Source organism: Zootermopsis nevadensis, unplaced genomic scaffold (assembly GCF_977971745.1).
Source record: "Zootermopsis nevadensis isolate Lab colony 2312 unplaced genomic scaffold, Znev_1.0 Znev_ptg000008l, whole genome shotgun sequence".
Lineage (NCBI taxonomy): Eukaryota > Metazoa > Arthropoda > Insecta > Blattodea > Termopsidae > Zootermopsis > Zootermopsis nevadensis.
This window is the reverse complement of record NW_028259140.1, coordinates 9,701,269-9,723,099: the sequence shown is the minus strand read 5'-3', so window position 1 is coordinate 9,723,099 and position 21,831 is coordinate 9,701,269. Positions and strand designations below refer to the sequence as shown.

The 21,831-nt window shown below is 36.4% G+C and overlaps 1 protein-coding gene and 1 long non-coding RNA gene across 4 annotated transcripts in view; both read left to right on the top strand.

Moving 5' to 3' along the window:
* LOC110832898 (1-phosphatidylinositol 4,5-bisphosphate phosphodiesterase epsilon-1) overlaps positions 1–21,831 on the top strand; it is a 468,153-nt gene that overhangs the window by 10,540 nt on the left and 435,782 nt on the right. The gene's annotated exons all lie outside the window — the stretch shown is intronic.
* LOC110832940 (uncharacterized) overlaps positions 1–21,831 on the top strand; it is a 176,196-nt gene that overhangs the window by 63,506 nt on the left and 90,859 nt on the right. The window contains exon 3 of one of the 2 annotated variants that reach the window (XR_002544096.2): positions 11,693–11,826. The exons of the other annotated variant lie outside the window; for it this stretch is intronic. This is a non-coding gene — a long non-coding RNA (uncharacterized LOC110832940). Of the gene's footprint in view, positions 1–11,692; positions 11,827–21,831 lie in introns of those variants that run through there. 2 annotated transcript variants of the gene reach the window in all.

The window sequence follows — 21,831 nt, the reverse complement described above, 5'->3', positions numbered from 1 at the left end:
CCTACACTGGGTTGGAAATTTCGAATCGTATTAGAAGCATGGAGATACGTCTGCACATTTTTTGTTGAGTCGAATTGACTCATTTGTCCTTTGTTTGTCCTTAGCACGTGTTCGATTTAGTTCGGAATATTTCGGATGGCGGGTCAAGCGGAGAGTACGCGTGTCGTTATAAAAGTTCGTATGAGCGAAATTTCGTAATGCGAATCGTCGTAATGTGAGGACGCTTGTTTCACAGCCTGGAATCGGCGCGGAATATGAATTCGTTGATCTACGTGAAGTTATTGTATTGTAAATCGATGGTACCAGAGTACAGAGTTGTTAAACGTAATTAAAACTGAATAAAAAGGGGCCTGGATATGTTCTATTTTTTTTAGAGGTTTTTATTTGGAACATATAGTCTATCTACTTTAAGTAAACCATTGCATATTACATGATGTTACAGTACTGTTACTAAATTTTATACGTTTGTTTTCTTATTTTTATTTATGTCTGTAATGATGCATATTTAGTTAGGTGTGGATCTTATAACATTTCAAATTTTCATGAAGTATTATGCTGTACGATTAAGACGTTTTGTTTCCACCAGTCTCTTCTTTAAACTTATTAACACCATAGAGCAGATTTATTCTTGAGAAGTGAATGGATATCTTTTCAAATACTCTAATTCAACGCTTGGTATGGATATAGGCTAAAATAAAGTTCTTTGTCCCCTGCCGGGGATCAAATACGGTCCTCCAATCCGTAGACAGACACTATAAGTCTACTTACTGAGCTAGCCCGGGTTATATAATGAATGTTTAAGAAGGACAAAAATAATTCTGACCCTACGCCTGTCTGAGTTTCGAAATTCTGAAGATCTATATGTACTGTTGTTTTATATGGATTTGAAAAATGGTCTTTTACTTGGAGGAAGAAAATAATTTGCAAGTGTTAGATGATGAACACCAGCGGAAAATATTTGAAAGTAGAATGTGGGATAAAAAGAGCAGTTTAAGATGTTAAATAATAAGGAATTTCGGGAAATCAGGTTTTACTGAACATGTGGAGTAGAATTAGGCGAATATAGAAAATCTTACAGAATTTTAGTGGGAAAATCTCTTGTAGAACATCAACTTGTAAGAGGTAGAAAATATGGGATAATATTAAAATGGATCTTAGGGAGACATGCTGTGAGCATCGGTTACAGCAGGATATAGCTGAGGATCTTTTCTTAATGGCAAACTTTGGTATTAACAAATTTTGGACCTGAAACTTATACTGCATTCTGTTAGTTGGTGATTTGTGTTAAAATATTCTTTTGACCAAGAGAATTTCAAAGTAATTTAATTTGGAACTTAGGCTATGCCTATGCTATGTACAAACCCGAATCAATTTCCTTCAATGTAATCTTAATTGCATTACAGAAGTTCTGAAATACATCGCTTTAATGGTTTGAGTTTGAGAACCAGTCGTACCTCGAAGTTTCCATTAACCACAGAGTAAATGAGACGTTAAATCAAAGAAAATGGGAACGTAACAGTGTTCGTCTCCTGCACAGTTTGAAAGAAGACGCACTGGAATACACAATTTCTAAATGCGTTTTTATCAAATTCTCAATGATCTATTATAATATCTCGGAAATCACGGAGGGTAGCCTTGGCAAATCCAAGGACGACCCAACCTAACCTAACGTAACCTAACTTCTGTAACTATGTGTCATTTTATGCCTTTATTGTAATCGATTGCAGTATCGATCCCACACAAGGTCGTTCAACCGCCACGTTGGTTTTACTAATTGTAGGGAACTAAAAATGTATTATTGTATAGCACACACTGTTGGCATGGAAAATGTACCAAGTTGTATCGACATGGACAGAATTGGATGCGTTAGTTTTATGCGCATCGTGCGAAGAACTCATAACTTAATTCTTAACTAGGCCCAAACGCATTGTCAGGGCATAGAACAAGTAACTCAGAGTACACACGACTGACTTCATCGTATGTTCACAGCGCCACTCCAGATTATCTGATTTGAATGATACGTTGCTGACGTGACAGGAAAACTCGAGTATCGCTTACATTTACTGCTGTTCAGAGCTTTGCAATGTAAGCCCTGTGAGTAGCTCGGCACACACAACGAGCAGGTAATCAAGGTCTTCGCACACGTTCGTTAAGGTACGGATGTAAGCCAGCTGCACAGCAGCACCACCTGTGACCGTTGTTGTAATTCTAGTAACGTGACTGGCGATGAGGACTAGATACACGTGGTTCTTCACGTAACATCACAAAGAACAGAAATGCTAGATCCACAGAACGCGATGGGCATCGTCCCGTCCAACTTGTGGGAGTTTTTAATCTAGAAAGATTCAGGCAGTGCGGTGGGGCGCCATGTTGCAGAAATAACATCTGTTGTATCAGGAACTGTAGAAATAAATAGATAATTTATAGATAGTGTCTGCAAAGGTAGAAGGCCCATAAACCATTTCATATAGTAACAAGAAAGGAAATTAATATTTGCTTTAGGACAGTCACACGGTTTCTGAGTGCGCAGAAGTGAACCATCATATCAAAACTCTGATCTGGTATATGTAACGTTTAATCTTTAACCTCACATTAAATTTAACCGTGCTTTGAGTATCTTGAAATCTGCACTGGCCCATCTGACCGGTTGACTTGGTCTACGAATGAACGTTTGCGATGACAGATTCCGGCGAACTTAGACGTCACTGCCCTTTCCTTTCCTCAGGTAACCTTGAAAACATATTAAATGGACTGACGAGATGGGAGTTGCTAACCGAAGGTTGTGTGATAGTTCTTTTGCACGACTGTGCATGGCACCAGAGCGCTGATTGACTTATTCAACTTGTGGTAACCTTCCGTTACTTCAGCGATGTACGAGGCGCGTCCTCAAAGTAAGTTTCCCTGGGGCCGTTTACAGAAACAAAACACAATTTCATGGAAATATTTATTGCAACAGATACAGCAAGTGTCCAGCTATTTTTCAACATATTCGCCACCGGAATTGAGACATTGGTCATACCGTGGGACCAACTTTTGAATACCTGTGTCGTAGAAGTCTGCCGCCTGGGATTGGAACCACTGTGTGACAACCATCTCCGCCTCTCTGTCATTCTCAAAACGCTGACGCTGACCGGACAGGAATTTCTTGAGGTGTAGGAAAAGATGGAAATCACTGGGAGCGAGGTCCGGGCTGTAGGGTGGATGATTAAACACCTCCCAGCTGAACTCCTGCAGGAGACTTGCTGTCCGTCGAGCCGTGTGCGGCCTAGCGTTATCACTGACCGCACTTCACAGTCGGCGGGAGCTGGAATAAGAACCTCCATCTTCAACAGCTGCAACGATGCTACTGTGAGAACGCGGGAGGTGCCGTTAGTGCATGCGCCATGCTACGTCATTGCTCTATCACGTACGCACAGTCGCTTCGCGCAATATAAGGTTTGCTAGCTGTGGGACGAGTGGGAAACTTACTTTGAGGACGCGCCTCGTAAGTTAGTGTTCGGCACTAAGTAGTGAAGTAAGGAAACCATTTTGTGTAGTTTCCTGTTACACAAGCACTCTTGTCGTTCATCTTAGGTTGATCCTGTGAATACAGGTGTGACGTAGGGAAAAATACGAAATTCTGGGAGGGAAATAATTGAGGTTGGAACTGGGAACTTTGAGAATTGTATGGATTTCCGAATTAGCAAGTTGGTGACTCTGTTATGATATACCTTTGTTGTTCAGGCTTCAGATTACCGATGCAGTCAGCCCAGTTCTTGGAATATATCCACTTACATCAGTTTCCTGTCCGACAACTGACAATCAAGCCAGGAGTTAATTGGGTTACTCTATGATTCTGAGGCTAAAAGTGAAATACACTTTTAGACAATGCGAATACGTACCTACGTACCTGTGAAACTAAATAAATGGCGCTCGGTACTTCCAGAAATGCTAATAGTACGCGTAGGTGCGCAATAAATTAGCCGAAATTTGTTGAATCCATACGTTCATGACTGTGTTTACAAAATCTCACCACTAGCCCCTAGAAGAGCTAAATAGAAACAAGTTACATAGAATAGGCCCAACAACCATAATAACTAGATTCATGCCCCATTAGTCCATTACTTTTTGTTATTTCCTGCTGTTTATCGAAATGGAAACCACTATGACTGTCGGCTGGCTTACTCGTTTATGGTTGGAATGTTTTTAATCCCGTTGCTACTGATTTTGATCCCTTGTCCGACCCACATTCCCACAATGCAATGCAATAAAATGGGACAGTAACGTTGCATTGTGGTGACGCCATTTATTTCCAAACCAACAAAAATATACATTCTCGTAACGACGAAAAATTGTTAAAGGGCAAAGCAAACTTTTTATATAAGTCACAGTGCAAATTAAAGTGATAGTAATGGACATTTTTTGATAATTCAGATTGAAACTAAATTAATTAACGCAAGAAGCATTTGCCATTCCCATTCAGTACCAATTTCTCCTTGTTTCCTTGGACCTTCCTAATGGCAGCGAAGTTGAAAGACAGCTGTGTTGTGTCTCCCCTTGTTTGCGACCATTTTGAATAGGAAATGCGTCAGACAAATGTTTACCTGAGCGGAACTAGTTCTAGTTGTAGATCTGTACCGTATTTATCTGAACTGAATTAGTTTAACTGGTGGGTTTGTACAGAATCCAGCTAGAATGTTGTACAAAACTTCTTTCTAACAAAATAACGGGCTTTTATGAAGTGTCTAAATACCTGATGTACTGCCCCATTTACCCTACAGTGTATGACGAATGCAAAATACCTGCTCAGTAGTTAATCGATTAATTCCAAATTCACACTTATTATCTCTAATAATTTTGTGTACGTATGGCGTTAAACTTTAGAGAAGAATGTTAACAAACATTTGTATGTTCAGTCAAACCCCCGTTGTCTGGTAGTAATGTTGGAGTTAAATCGGAGATGGCAATAAATTTCAATTATTTTATTATGTAGTGTATTTTTATTTATTAGTGTAATAAAATACCACTTGGTGTGCAAAATCTTGAGGGTAAAAGAGGAGATAAATTGTGGAATGTGTATCTGTAGGATACTTAAGAAATAATGAGTCGTCTCAGAAATGCGTATATATACGTCAACTCACTTTCTGGAGCAAAATACCAATTTTTGTGTGCAAAATGTTTTACACACACCTGCTCTCAAGCACTTTTGCGCGGTCCTTGATAACTTTATCACTTAGTGTTTCGCTCAATTTTTTTTCATTTTCTTGTCCTTACCAAGAAATGAACGCGTTCTGAATGTCACCAATTTTTGCAATCATCATATATTTCACAGTTTAACATGTTTCTTTTACCAATCTTCTGTTTTAACTGAGAATATCCCCAGCATTTCGCCGACTGATGGATAGGTTTACCCATAATTAGGAAATTGGAGAAGTTTTTGGCTTGCACTAGGATATTCGTTGTAGACACGCGGATTTTTCTCCACCAACTCTTAACACTACCCTTTTCACTGCCACATGCAACTGATTGCGATTATACACAGCTGTATCTGTGTGTACTTAACTTTCTTACTCTGTGAACAGCCTGGCGATTGAATTCAAACTGAAGTGTGTTTGTGTACTGTATGTTGGTTACTCAAAGAAAAGTGTGGAAAATACTTCTTTATGGAAGAGTCCACTGGCTTTGCTAAAGAGAATAGAGGGGATGGATTAGTAAGGGTTTTACCAGAGTTCTTGGACTTTTACCAGCTACTATTCTCCGTAATGTTTCCATTTTCAAATCAACAAAGGTTAATTTGATGTAACCGTTTTGATTTGTAATATCGCCATTTACGATGCTCACCTGAAGTAACAGTCAAATTCCTTTCCCAAGAAGCTATTGGCAACTTCGCTACTGAGTATGTTTAATGTGTTAACGCAGAAACTGGTGTACTATATTGTTTCAACGGAATATTCCATAGACTATTTTCTATAGACGGTGGCGGTATGTTGGAATTTATTATAATGCGTAATAGTTCTTTTGTATTAACACAGATATTGTTGGATCTCATCTGCGGGGAAGAGGCTATTTACCGAAAGATTTTCTTTGTAATTGCATGAGGAATTCTGATACGTGGCGTTCGTGGGCGGTTTGACTTAGTTTATTTGATTTAAAACATTTTTTTGTTCCCATTGAAGGAGAAATAGTCTTTAGAAACTTACAAATATTTCGTAAACAGCAAAATTAACTACATCAAATTACAATTTTATTTACTTTGGACATAATCCATCGTCAGTTGTAAATTTAATTATTTACTATGTACAGCGATTCAAAGGATTGGATTCGTCTTGAGATATGAAGGAAGGCACCTACTATGTTGTTTCAGTAGATAAAGATACTGACATTCTATGGACAGGGCTGTAGTGCAATAATCTCTAGTGTATTTTCAATACCGCTAAAGCAGAATGAAGTGTGATTCCTAGGAGCTGTTCGAACTCAACGAAGTATTACTTGACAAAGCTCAAGTATCTCCCATCATTCTGCTACAGCTTACTCATCTCCAATATATTACGATTTTTTTTTAGTGTTTATTAACTGATCCTCAGCGGATATACCCGACTATTAAGCGCATCAATAAATTTAAATAACAATTTAAAGGCCCTCCACGATAATTTTAACGGCTGCAGTGCTGGAATTCAGTTAACTTAAATTAGGTATTGGTTTTTACTCTGTTACATATGTAATGGTTATAGGGTTATTATTTGGCGTTCAGAATCTCTCGTTTGTGAAAATAGCATATAGCATATGAAAGTGAGACCCGTGTCGAAGTAGAAAAAGTGTACAAATAAAGTCCGCTTCGAGAACACAGCTGTTTCGATGCAAACATGAAATATGTTCAGGAAATTGAGCTTTAATTCTGCACACAAATTTTGAAAAACAACGCAGCCTTTGGATTTATGAGTTGTTGAGTCAATGAGTGTAATATTAAAAAGAAAATTCAGACAAAAATTAAAAATTATTTATTCCAATTCCTTCATGAAGCCGGGACTCTGTATAAAAGCTGATAGTCGATAAACTGGACAAAAAATCCTGCCTTTTATACAACTCGAAGATTCACTATTGTCTTGACAGTACTACCACTGATTTCTGTCCTTGCTCAGTTGCCTTAACTTCACTTTCTTCATTCATATCCTTGGGATCTGTTTTAATATTATCTTCATATAAATTCTTACACTGGGCTCAGAACATTTACAAAATTTTGAAATAATGGGGTAAAGTAGTACAGCGCATGCGTACTGTGGCCTGCCCTGCTGTTATTTCAGGCATACAACAACATTAACTTAGAGACAAATATTGTAACTGATGAATGTGTTAGTGACCTCTTGCAAGATTAACATTTTTAATTCTGACGATTATAAAGAATTATATTCAATCGCTAATTGCAGAATATTGATTAGGAACTACGGGTAAGTGGCAAATGTTTTTGATTTAGGTCATAATTTTACGACCATAAGCAGCGGCACACTTTATGACGTCACCCAGTGAGCCCAGTGTAGATTTTTTTTCCATATGGCATCTAATGTTGAAATTTTCCGACAAAATTATTATGAGTTTTATTCATTTTCAACTCATGCTACGTGCTCCACCCATCTCACGCCCCTTAGTTTGATCACCCTAATAATATTTAACGAAAAGTAGAAATTATAAAGGCTGTAGAACTAGACTAAATATTTTATTTCATCCCACATAGGTTACAAATAGACCTATGTCTGCCCTTTGAATTCATTGACAAGGAGTGAAGTATACCGTGTTATTGAAAATGTCACAAACACCAAATTTCCTCTGAAAGACAAAAGTAAACTCGAAAGATTATGATTTTGAAAGAGTCTGTGATGAGTTCTAAAGCTTGATATACGATATTCATAAACTGAATGAAATGCGTTAAATTCAATTTTATGCTAGTTTCAATTTTAGAAAGATAATCACAAAGCTATTCCAGAGGGTTTAGAAGTTTCTATTTGAAGGTTTGTATTTTATTGGGTGTCTCATTTTGAATGAAATATATTTTGACGGAGTGAAGTAGGGGGGGAGAGAGGAGAGGAAGTATATCGGCAGAAATCGATGGGTTACCTCGATGAAACTTTGCACCGGGACTCTGTTCACACGGCAGGAAGTTTAACTTGTCTTTAAACTTCGCTCTCCGGGGCAGGACGAACAAAGGATTCGAAACTGTTAACTTATTAACTAACTCGACAGAACAGAGTTATTCTTGAGATACTGACAGTCGCTCAACTAGTCAAGAATTCCTTGATCTCTTACAGAACCTCAAACTTTATTATCGTGTTCGCAAGAGTTTGCATCTGAATCTTATCCTCAGTCACTTGAATGCAGTCCATATTCTCATACTCAATGTTTTTAATGGAACATGGATATTTTTATCACTTACAGAAGAATTTTGGATGTACTAACACACAGATGCACAGCAATAAAGCCACTACTTCGTGATGTGTTTGTTTCTTTTTTATGAAAAAGAAACATACAAAGAGGTAGTAATCTGTGGAATGAATACAAACTAATGTTTCTTTCGTATGTGCAATTCCTAAATCCGCCATCACACTCGAAGTTATTGATGAGGATAAATAAGCAAGAAGAAAAATTTGTTTAATCTCCATTCCAAATCTAATTATATGTTGGAATTTTCTTTTCAGTTCGCATATTCTACCTAATGCCTTTAAAAGCGTCTGTAATATTTTATATTTGGTTCCATTTTACTGCTGAAATTTTAACTTAAATGAAAAGCAGACGTTAATTAACTTTACCTATTCTGCGAACTCCCAGAATTATGTTGGTAACTCCCTTCTGTCTGTGTGCTGATACTCATCTCTATAGAAACCATGATGGTGCGTGTGTGGGATCCTATTCCGTTTAAAAATAAAATGAATGGAAACATTCCTGTATCTGTTACTGTACATTAATGTGTCAGGTCTTCATGCCAGGCAAACACAAAGGGTGACATTTTTCTTAACTTCTTGGTCATTTGTCGGGACAGTTGCAGTGATCTGGCTGGTCAAGGCTCTAGAATTCATTATTTGGAAAACTCTCCTCCTGAAGAAGATAATATTTGTTTAGCTAGTGAAGAAATTCTTAGATTTTATGACAATGTGAAGGTCATTATCGTACCGTTTTCAGTAGTTCCGGGTACTGGCTCATATCTTGAGGCAAATGATTGCAGTCCACAACTTTATACTTAATTTATTTAATATATATATATGTCATTATTATCGTTTCTTCCTCGCCCAGGTCTCTGAATGTAGTTTATTTAGTGTCGGTTATAATTTGCCAAACATTATTGTCGGGATTTGTAAAGTGTGCGCATTTTTACATTACGTTAACAGCGGAATAATGTTTTTTCTGTTATTTTGTGCTGGTAAAGAGATTTATGAACATTTAGAAGAAATAGGAGACTAAGTTCTGAATCGGGCTGTAACTGCAAGGACAAAAAATAAGGTATCCCTGCCTGATCTCTGCATACGGCTGTGCTTCACAGGCATGTAAGAGAAGTTGCCTTCGATCCAGGCGCGGTCATACACAACTTTGTTGATGCCTTTCTAGAACTTTAAGTTAAAAGATCAAGGCTTTGAAGTAAAAATTGATTTTGGAAATTAAGTTTTGTTTTAGACATTGTGAATATATGTGAATTCTAAGAAATTTTGAACCACAAAGACGTCTCACTGAAAATAATTTCATAAATAAACCACTTTAAACCACTGATTAAGTAATTATGGTATTCACTTGAACGTCGTATGATTTTATTCAGGTGCTATGATCTATATGATAAGGCCATAAAGAATTCAGATAGTAATAATATCATGGCGACTTAGAAGATTTGCCCTATAAGCAGCAGGTCAGGATTCGTACGTCGAGAAGGTTTCAAATCTTACGTAATTTAGTGTTCCATTTATGTGCGAAATTTCAATTTGAAAAGATTACCAGTACGTTAGATTTTCTCGACATAACTCTCGAAGACTCTCGGTTGTCATGCATCCAATAATCCAACAATTACCTACTTCAAATAGAGAAACAAATTTAGATATCGTATGATCCTATGACCTTGTTTTACATATGAAAGAAATCTCGTAAAATGTTCCATAATTTTTAAGATTTATTACGTACTACTTTTAGAGAATCACATACAGCACACATTTCGCAGGTTAGTAGGTCATTCTTAAATATATTACTGATGATAGGGAATTAAAAAGTACAGATTTGGGGTGTCTCCTCGTGGCATGACGTTCATACGAAGTTAAATGAAAATTTGTTGATTTATTCAAAGGTTATAAGTTGGATCAGATACATTGGCAGACAGACGGACTCGATGATACCATAAACCTTTGTTTCTTTATAAAATAAGGAATGCAGGCCAAAAATGTAATTCAGTGATGGTTACATAGGAAAACCAATAACGCTCGCAGGGGAAAGAGGTTAAAATACAGGTCCCCGAAGACAGTTCGATTATAGTTTGCATTTTTACATAGACCTATGTAAATAAAAAGAGTTCACTCGGTATTCTTGATAGGAAAACAGAGGAGTTGCATCCTACAATTTTAATATTCTGTGTGCTGTTTCAAGTCGGTTGTAAAGTTCAGGTTCTGTATTAAATTTCTTTAAGGTCACTGTTTCTAATATTCCGTAGAATGGAAATACGTGCAATTTTTGTACGTTGGCATTTCAAATAAGTTATTTTCTCAGTTCCATGCCTAAACGTAAGTTATTTTTAAATTATGTTTATGTATTATCTGAAAGGTTAGGTACTTTTTTTAGCCAGTATTATGCTATAACATAATTTTTTTTTAAAATTTAGGAAACATAATGGTGCTTTGAAGATCACAGCCAGCCAGTCTGTTTTGTCATTCAATCAATCAGCTAATCAGCCAGCCAGTCAGTCTATACGTCATTCAATCAATCAGTCAGCCAGTTAGCCAGTCTGTCTGTCAGTCATTTAGTAAATCACTCGGTCATTTAGGAACTCATCATATCAGTAAATATGTTGATGATCCATTTATTTGTTTGTGAGATTTTTAAGTCTGGAGAAATTTTTTCGTTACCGGCGACCTGTATGAAAGTGTGTCCAGGAACGGTATCGATCTGACAAGGACAATCAAGAGTAGGGAATTGTCTTGCATTACATCTTGTCGCTATGAATAACGGAGCGTGACTCCACCACCTGCATATTCCAACTTCGCGTTCCCTTGCCTCACCCCATAAATAATCAACTTTACTGACGATACTGTGTGTCTCCATGGCGGTATGAAGGATTTTGTTCTTGTTCAGAATTCTGAAGATGAAGTTCGTCAACAGTTATTAGTCTTCACCTTTGCTGCTGCTGACTTCGGTTAACTTATGTCGCTTATGTGTTCCTGAGTTTGTTCTAAGCGCGTTCATCTGCGCCGCTAGGTTTTAAACGTTTTATCATATATAGGGCTGTCCTTAGGGCTGGGCGAGCAGCCTTTATGGGCACATCAAGATTACGATATATGAAGTAATTTGTGCACGACGATACCTTAAGAACGTAAGAAGTAAAAATGTAACATAAAGCAAATTAAAGCATATTAATTTTTTAAATTCCGAAATAGGAATCAGAATACACTCTTTATACAGCTTGGCCCCAGTAATATTAAACTCATAGGTTATCTGTTTTTATTTTTTTGTTTTGATTTATTGTTTTTGCCTGTAGAAATCTTAAGGAAGGACCCCCACATGGACTTCTTCACCCCGAGCCTCGAACCCCCAGAAGGGATGACTCTGAATACAGGATAAGTGTTAAATATCTTCGATTTTTTTGTCTAATGCTGTCCCGTACAACGAACATTACACACTTGCTTGAAAATATCGGTCTTTATTTCTTACTACAGCAATTGGCCTGTTTTCGGTCCCTTCTTTCTTTATATTTTTTCCTTCATCCTGTGCCTCTTTCCATGAATTCATTTCTGAATCTGACTGTATTTAATTACAATGTTGTTACAAGGGTTCTAAACTATCAAACCAGTAATTGGTTCTTAGTCGGTTAATGCACAGCATACTTTTCAGCGGCGGTATATTTTCATTCCAGTGCTTGAAAGAAGACTAGTAGAAGATTTTAACTGGTTGTGTGGGAAAAAACGAAGTTATTGAATATTCACCCTGTTTTTGTTACACTAGCCAAAAAGCTCGTTCATCGCCCTGGTTTTTCTTAAAATAAACTGCCCGTTACTATCATAATGAAATGGCGTCAATCGTCAATCTCTCAGCTGATACATTAAAGTTAATGCAACATAAGAAGCAAACTACAAATAATCCTTAGTACCACCAGAATTAAGTCTATACACAAAACGGAAGGACGTGATATAACACACAATTTAAATTGTTTATCGCTGACGCTGCATGGTGACATTTTTATGTAATAAAGAACTGTGAAGTTACGAAATAGATTCAGATATGGGGCGTTTCAAATACTATAAAATCAGTGTATGATTGCGTATCAATCAGATAGAAGATGGAAAAAACTAGAGAGGTAACATGGTTTGTATTACAGAAGATATGTTGTATAATGTGCGTGTAGCTTTATAGGTCGTTTCTGGTATGTTTTAAAGTTTTGTATTTATTTAAAATTCCATTATAATTGCAGTACAATCCTTGGACAAGTCCATCGCGTGGCACATTTAAATTTCGTGAATATGTTCAGGGTGGTATGTCGAAAGTAGTAAAATCACGTTTGGAAATTTAGTATCATGAATTTAGAACATGAATATTTTGAAGATGATAACACTCACTAATCATAGTGAGTAGGTTTACAGACCTAATACGAGGCAAGTCAAGCGTAAAGAATAAAATTCTTTTGAATCAAATTATAAAATAATAAAAATACAACGTTTCGGAAGCTGGAATATTCTCCCGTCTTAACATACCGCCTCTCTGTTGGGTCCCCTGGTTGAGCTAGCCTCAGACCTGGACAAAATGTCCCGAAAATGTCATCTAAAATTGACTTTTACCTTATGTAAATTGTATGTTGGTTTGTATCATATCAAAGCAGCTTTAATTGCTCCTGAACTGAATGCCCTTGTGTTTTCTAGTACACTACATTTAATTTATGTAGCTTTAAGAATGATAAAGTAAGACGGATATGGAAAGATGCCTTGGTCTTTAAAGTTATCGTTTTCCTCTGGATTTCCTTACCAAAATATTGCATGCGTCTCTCATCTCGCCTATGTGTTCAATATTTCCTGTCAATTTCATTTCCCCTAACAGTATTCGATGAGGACTAAAGCATTTTGTTTATTTTTCTATAGTCTTCAGTTACTTCCTCACGCTTACGGTTATATGTTTTCTCAGAAGTTTGTTCTCAGACTCAAAATTTATTTCTTTTGGCACGGTCAGGAGTTTAATCTTATGATGTAACTACGGGCCAGAGATTCTGTAACACCCCGCCGCATTAATTACTGTGACGTAATTAGGGCTTTAACTCTTCAGATTGAGAATTATCTGAGGCAGGCTTAGTGAAGTTAGAAATATTTAGACGAGGTTCTGTCTTTTTACCCTGGTTTATCCAACTCGACTGTCTTCAGGTAAATTCACGTATTTTTAGTGGAAGTAAAGGTTTTCTTATGTTCTAAGTATTAAAATGTGGTAGAAATGGGTGTGCAATTTTGATACTGATTTTAGACCTAGTACCTGGAAATTATCAACGACACTATTAGCAGCTCAGAATATTTAGCGTGTTTTGTAAGACCGAAGCCATAGGAGAAGTCAGTTGTTTGGTAAAATACAAAAAATATAAAGACGGAAATGTATATCACGTGTTTAAAATCTTAAGTGATGGAATATTTTTGTATAGGACGAGCTGTTACGGTACTGCACTATTTACTTTATCAATATTAAAATGTTGCCATGTTGAAATGACACTTCGATAGTCGATGTTTTTCTGGTTTCGTTCGCTTCTTGCTTGATTTCAATACCTGTTTTCCATTCATTACCGCTTTACCCTGCTCTAAAAATAATTAATCTTGAGATTGGAAATACGTGATTTGCAACATCTTTCTCTTTGTAAGATTTGAGGTTATCACAGCGGTGAGTATGAAGAAATCTTCATCTTTCTCTTGACTTTTTCTTTTGCCAAATAACAGAGTTCTTCTATGGGCGCGGACTTACGGGACACTCTTTATAGCATCCAGTGATGAATGATTAATGAATGATCAGGGACGGATATGGAAGGCTGCATGCTGGCGTATGACTGGAAGAACCGTGGGACACCACGAAACACCTCAGTAAGGATAGACGGTCTCTTGGATGAGATCTGAATCCGGTACCTCTCGAATACGAATTGTTATTAATCGGTGGCGACGCTCGGTGGGAAATATATAGCAGTTGTCAAAATGTGATGTTTGATAGTTAAACATGGTTGTAGTTAAGATTATATGCCCATTACATTCCGTCAAATAAAAAAGGAAATGAAACTAAAAATTATTATCTGTCAGTATGGGGAAGGGTAGTGATGGGTATTGATCGGATTATTTCGATGCGGTGGAATATCAGCTCATGGGAAATCCTTTGTCTGCATAGAACGAGCACTGAAAATTCTGATCGTACATTCATTCTCTCAAGAGAGATTTGAACAGCTATTTCAGTGTTAGGATGGTCCCTCTCAAGACCTTTATAACGCACGAACTTTCGTCCGTCGTAATGCATGGAACTGGTAAAAGAGTTGTTAAGTAAGCAAAGAAACGAAACCATATTTTTACCCTAGCTTGTTTAATATTAATTTTCATATTTTTTTATACATTAAATTATTTCTGCCTGTTTTTACAGTCTGTGTTTATGTTGGTAATATTTTGTATGTTTGTTTTACTTATATAACTTATCCGTAAATTCTGTACCACAACAGAAACTCCGTGTTTCATTAGCATTGTTCCGTCATCTTTAACTGGAGTAACCATGAGGTAAGAAATAGGCATTACCTCCGTTGGGCCGAGTCCATTTGCGTGCAGAATTTTCTTAACTGTGAGAAATATTTGATGAACGCTGAAGACGGTAGAATACAGAAACTCGTTCGACGTGTTTAAGATTATGTAATATCTGAGTAACGATTTTCTCTCGTTATTTGTGTCAATTCTGCTTTTTATGGAAATGCTTGCAGTAACCCTTCTATGTGATAAACAATTTATTTATGGAATTTATATTCATGCAACTTATCACATCAAAATAAGAATGACAAAATTATACATTTATAAACCTTATAACCGATAAACAGTGCACAAAGAAACGATAAATAGACATTGAACACACAACGACATAATACGAGAGAAACTAAACAATAAACAGACAGACAAAAAACAAACAGTATACCATCAAACGATAAAAGATGAAATTTCGCAGTAACAATCAATCCAACAATAAATGATGTAACAAAGAAGCTACAACCGGATAATGTATCAACAGATGAGCTATGGTGATGGTTCATTTAACGACACTTTAGTATCTCAGGCGTTATATTGTGGAATGAGAGGATGATTAATGAATGAGTTAAAAAATATGTGGCATAATTTAAGGTACCATACTATACCGTAATTTGTCTAGAAATGCTGAGAAAAATAACAAAAATCCTCAGTCAAGATAACCTCTCACCGGCCCCAGATTTTAACCCGGGACCTCCAGAATGCGAAGTGTAAATGATAACGACTCGACTAGAATAACTGTAAAAATGAAATAAAAATCTGGCAAAATACGATATCACAAAAAAGTAAGAAAGTTTAGTGGAGAGTAGACGCGCTAAAACAGCAGCAATAAGAATGAATAAAGAACAAGCTAAATACAAAAATAATAAATAACAGTGGAGTGATTCATCGCCCCATTGCCGGGATCAGATTTTTGACGTTTATAGTTCATATTTGATTGGAGACGGGTTCACCACCATAAAGTTTCCGAATGTAGCGATATATAACAATATACTTTGCATTTGTTTTAAATAAATTTAAGAAACGCATCACAAAGGAAGTATATTGGATACCAGCAGACAACTTTAGTACAGTTATGCTGCTAGATTCCAGTCATCGCTCGCGTTTTAGGCATCGCAGATCTTGTGGAATCTTCGAGAAACGTAGCAAGACGCCAGTCATTTTATAATCAGTTTAATCACTTTAAATTTCCACAATTAGCTCTTACTACAGAAAATGTTTCGTTCTCACCTTCATGACTCGGCCCTTCTTACAGGGCTATTGTTCCGACTATAAAGTCTGTTTTATGATTTGGTCTTTTACACCTGTCACACGGTCTATAAATTATTTTATGATGTTATTTTGGGTTTTGGTGCCTCGTAGACTACTCGGCAGATGATAACGTTTCAGAGAATCGTACTGACTCAGTCTTCATTCCTGTACGTTATTATCCTCACTTAAAATATCCTATAAAATATTTATTCGTGTATCTTACAGAACATTTACTTTAACAGAATGTTTATTCATACTTTTCGAAGAGCTATTACGGCACATTTCGTGAGTCTACATTAAATGGCGCTGGTCTCGTTTATATCTCACTAGTTCGCACGATCGCCATGTTGGTCGTGTTGATGAATCGGCGGAAAACAATACAGAAATTACCTGTAGTGTCGTGATGTTTATACCATCTGTTCTTTCAAAAATCTTGCTGATTGATTCATACACTAAGGGGCAATGCCCAGACATGTTATAACATGAATACACATGTTTATAATGCAATAGAAAATAATATTGAACGTAATAAATATACAATTTATACGACGTAATGTATACACATAGCTATATACCTTAACAATACATGGCATAACCAAACAACATAATGCAAATACGGCGCACCATAGACATAAAACGTTGCTTTGTACATTTGCAAAATTATATCATATAAGATAATTTGTTACACAAACACGCATACACTACTACTCCAGAAAAAATAACGAAACACTAAACACGTCATTGGTATAGAATTAACTATTATTCATAAATTGTATTATAAACTTGTGTTACATCAAAACTTGCAGTAATATAAGTTTGATTCACAGACATGATGATGACTAATATTTAGTCGAAAGATGGATAATAGCGCAGCTCTGTGAACACAGAAGGGTGTGTAAAAATGACTGTTTTTCAACACGAAAAATAAAACATGATAACACACTGGGATGCTACATTATAAAATGTAATCCTACATTTTCTTTTAAAACATGGAAACAGGGCGAGGTTATCGACGGCAGACTGACTTTAATTATCTCTGGGTAGGGTCCAATAGCACATTTTGTGATCACAGTTTCAGTGACAGATACATTCTGATGAGGTAAACATCTAAGTTCTGTACGCCTAACAGCTTGTACCGCTTTAGTTAGTACCATTTGTTTAGGACAGTGTAGTTTTATTACCGTCTCTGACTGAACAAGCAGTTTTTCTATCTTACGACGCTGGCGTTGCAATGCGACGCGGAACGTCGACAGGAAACGCTTGGGTTCCCTCGTGATATATCACTCAAATCGAGACGTTCGCAACGCAAAATGCAGCTAATACAGTCTTCTGCAGCCAGATACTCTGCATTCCCTGTACACACTGGGAAGTGTCGCTTTCAAATTGCTACTCAGGCGACTTCATTCCACAGAGGAATTTTAATAACTAACATATCTTAACATTCTGATTGGTTCAATGGATATTTAGCAATGTTGTATCGGGTGTAAAGGGAATATAAAGTTGAATGATTAAGAACTAAAATGTATGCAATTTATGACTCTGATATTTGTTTTACATTTTAAAATACTTACGTATGAATTGACTAATTGACAAAAAGTACCCAGTTTAAAAGTTTGAAAAATGATGTTTATTTTTATGACAATATTTTGATTAAATTTTATCGCCATGGTACCGCACAATGAATGTTGCGTACATAAAAACTATTTCCAAGCAACTAAATAACGGTGGATGTAGATCGCTTTTGCCTCGTGAGGCGGTTATGATGGTCTACCAGTAAAAAAAGACGGGTTGAAGCAGGGGGCAGAAAACCTGAAAGGAAGGGACCTAGGTAATAATGTGAGAATAATATTAAAATATGTCTAGTAGAAATAGGGACTGAGTAATGAATAAATTCACACAGGTCAGGATAGGGTCTAATAGCTAGATGCTTTAAAGCCAGTAAACGAACTTTGTTTCATAAAAGACGAGGAACTTCTTGAGTACCTGAACGACTATCAGCTTCTCCTAAGGAACATCCTGATTTTGAATTTTATAGTTTATAACAACGTGTCGGAATGACCAATGTTTTTACTCAGAGTTATAATTCTAAAATAATAGAACAGGAACACGAGTTGAAACTCGGACTAGAATTTTCAATTTGGCAGTGTTTGAAACTTTTAGTATCCGGTCCATCAGACAATGCACCGAACAAGGTGGAGAGTATGTATTATTCATACTTCGTAGTCTGGATGTATTGAGTTCGAGTCTCGGACGGGGTTTTGTGGTATTGCTGCGCTTCTGTGAAAACATTCTACGACAGTAGCTTAAAATACGAAGGCAATTAAAAAGTAAGGGAAACATTGGAATATTTTCATTGTATGATTGGCAACACTGCTGAGTTCTGGTAATACTCAAGGTCACACAGTTACATGTTGCGAGCGTGGTTCAGTTTGATTTTACCACGTGGGAGAGGTGTAAAGATGGTTACTGCGTCAGAGGTTTGTACAATGTACGAAAAAGTTTAATGCCCAGTCTTTTAGAAATTTCTGTAGTAGTTAATCTACAGTTTTCAACAGTCATTGATTAAGCACGCATCATGTTTTGTTCGTTTGTAGATGTGGATGGCTGCATAAAGATCACTGATTTTACTGATTTTGAACATTTTTACTCGCTTGTGCACACTCCATTTTGGGAAAAGTTCTGTCCGTATTTGACAGTCAGTCGTTAAAGATCTATGCCACTTTTATTCCTTCAGACACTAGAAGACGCATTGTTGCATGTTGCTTGTCCTTGGCTCAAAATCTCTATTGGAGCAGTCAATTTTACGCCATGTTTACTGGGTACAAATGATTACAAATGAACCACACTCGCAGCATGTCACCGTATGACCTTGAGGTACATCACTACAAGGTTTCGGCAGTTTTGTCGGTCACAATATCGCGTTCTTCAACATTATTTTAAATTCATATTTCTTCGACAAAGTATAAACCACGCAGTTGGAAATACGTCTAACCCAAGAATGCATGTCTTAAGTAGGGTACTTCATTCTTGACGCTGAATGTATCAAGGAAGTTTTAAAAGTGAAAAAAAAAGATTCGTTCTGTTAGGTTTGTAATATCAGTGATGTTCGTTGTATGCTGTGTGGAATGTAACACACATCCTTTGTGTAGGCAGAGAAGTTTTACAACAAGAACAAGAATATCGTACGCCTTCGTTCGTTCGTTCGTGCCGACGCTACTGCAATTTTAACGGCTTATTATGGGGAATGGATGTTGCATCCTGGGCCTAGTAGCTTGTGTTCACTTACATTCTCGCGTGCTTGGTTCTGTTGTCCCAATATTGTCCAGTTGTTTAAACGTGGGTTTTATGCCAGCAACTATGGAATACGTGGTAGTAATTAAATTCACGAAACAAAGTCATTTCTGAGAAGCTGATATTATCTTAACTGCCCAAGGAATTCCTTGCCTTTTGTTGAACCCAAGGGTTTAGTACGGTGTTTACGAAAGCCCGCCATCAGATCTTATTTTGAACAAGTTAAACTCAGTTTATTTTATAGCTGTTTTTGTAAAATAAATTTTAATATTATTACCTCATTTACATATCGGTCTGGAAAGTGGTTTTGTGTTTTTAGGTTTCTAGATGCTTTGTACGCATTTCTTATCGCTCTCATGTTACACGGCTCGTACATCTCAACGTCTTCGATTTTATCACTCTAATAGTTTAATATTTGGCGAAGTACAAATTATGAAAAACGAAATTAGTGAATGCGAATTCTGCTGTCATAATTTGATGTGGGAAACATTAAATATAATGTGGATTTATGACTGAATAAATATGCAATTAGTGAAAGCTATTGTTCGTTAAATTTCTTACATATCCAAAGACTAACAGGAACGTTTGAAAAGGTATGTGTGGTTGGAGGTGGGCAAAATGGAAGCTGGGAAGGACAGATGCCAATGCAAGTGAACCATCTGAATGCAGTTTAAATTGTTAATATAAAATATAATAAATGTCTGAACTACCATGAGGAAATTAATCGGAACAATATATTTCTTCTAAAGCAGGCTTTCATATGTTGGCTATTTATTTAAAGTAAGAAATGGCGAATGATAAGATAGTACTGTTTTATACAGCTTTTCCTGGTGCCATTTTCCGTCTCCTGTTTAGTTAATAAGCGACCATAACTAGTTTTTATAGTGTATAGCGGTATCTCTATCCACAGCTGTTCCGTTGCTTACCGACTCTTTGTTAATTAGTTCATTATAATAAATAAGCTACTTTATTATGTCTGTAGTAGAGTTTCTGTCCCTGCTCTCACTCTTCCCTTCCCATAATTCCCCTCCACATTTCCTTCTTAGGACGAAAAATAAGGAAAATAAGCAGGCATTATTAACTGTTCAAATTTTTACAGGTTTATATGCAAAGGGATAATAGTACTCACACATTTGATCTGGAATACCTGCTAATAAAATTTAAGTTTCATCGGACACAATTTCTTCCGCGTATCATATAACTTTAAGTCATAAATGAGTAGCTCGCCGGCGCAACGCTCTGTCCGAGCGTCAGCCACACGACTAGAAGCCTGTACCCATGAAAACAGAGCTCCATTCTTATTTTCTGCATGCCGAATTTTAATAGACTCACGATTTATATTTGGTACCATCGCTTATCATACTTTTCTGATCACATTTATTCTACCGTATTTGGAATTAACGTTTTTATGACGAACTAATCGATTCGATTTTATTAAATTGTCGGCAGACCCACCTATGCGATAAGAATTGGGCAGTACCGCTGTTGTTGGCAAAGACATCACAGGGACGCTTTGTACAGTCATAATATACACGCAGATTGTTTGAATTTTTGTATAGAGAAATTGTTTATACATTACAAAGAACGAAGTCTGTCGCTAGTGGGATATAAAACGTTGGCGTTATAGAAATGTACTTACATACGTATTTGTTTTACTGACAGTACACAACTAATGTAGAATGGCAAAGTGTGACTATCTTTATAAATACTCCACAACTTCTTAATTTGTCCCTTGTTTGGGTTTTATAATGAAAGGTAAAATTAATTGCGGAAAACTTTAAATGTGTTTGTCTTTGAAACCTTTCGTCTCTGAGAAAAGATTAGCATGAATTATAAATGAATAACTTCATAAACTCATAAGTCTCTACATAATTTCCGTTAGCATTAATTTAAATTCCCCTGAAGTTTCATTTGCTGATCCACACTAAAGTGATACTTAATGGACAAAATATCTATGTTAATTTAACTTAGTATCCACAGCTCTTTACGATTTTTTCTAATAAGTGTAAGAGATAATATAGTTGTCATATTATTAATTAATCAAATTTATATTAACAAAGGTACAATATTTTAAGTTCTGGCCCTGCAATAAATTTCAGGGCTGTAATTATATACCGCTTTTATAAAAAATTGTACGGCCGTATGTTAATGTTATTGGCGACAAGGAACTGGAAAGTACAAAGCTAGTTTTACCTCATGCAATCCAATTAGTCAGCTAAGCACTCTGCCTTTTTTGTAATGAAGTTGCATTTATCTCTGACCGGAACTGTACATGGTTGCAAAACTACCTAATTTATTTTGTATTTGCTCAAAAGTTATTGGATGCAATTAATATGTTTTTAGC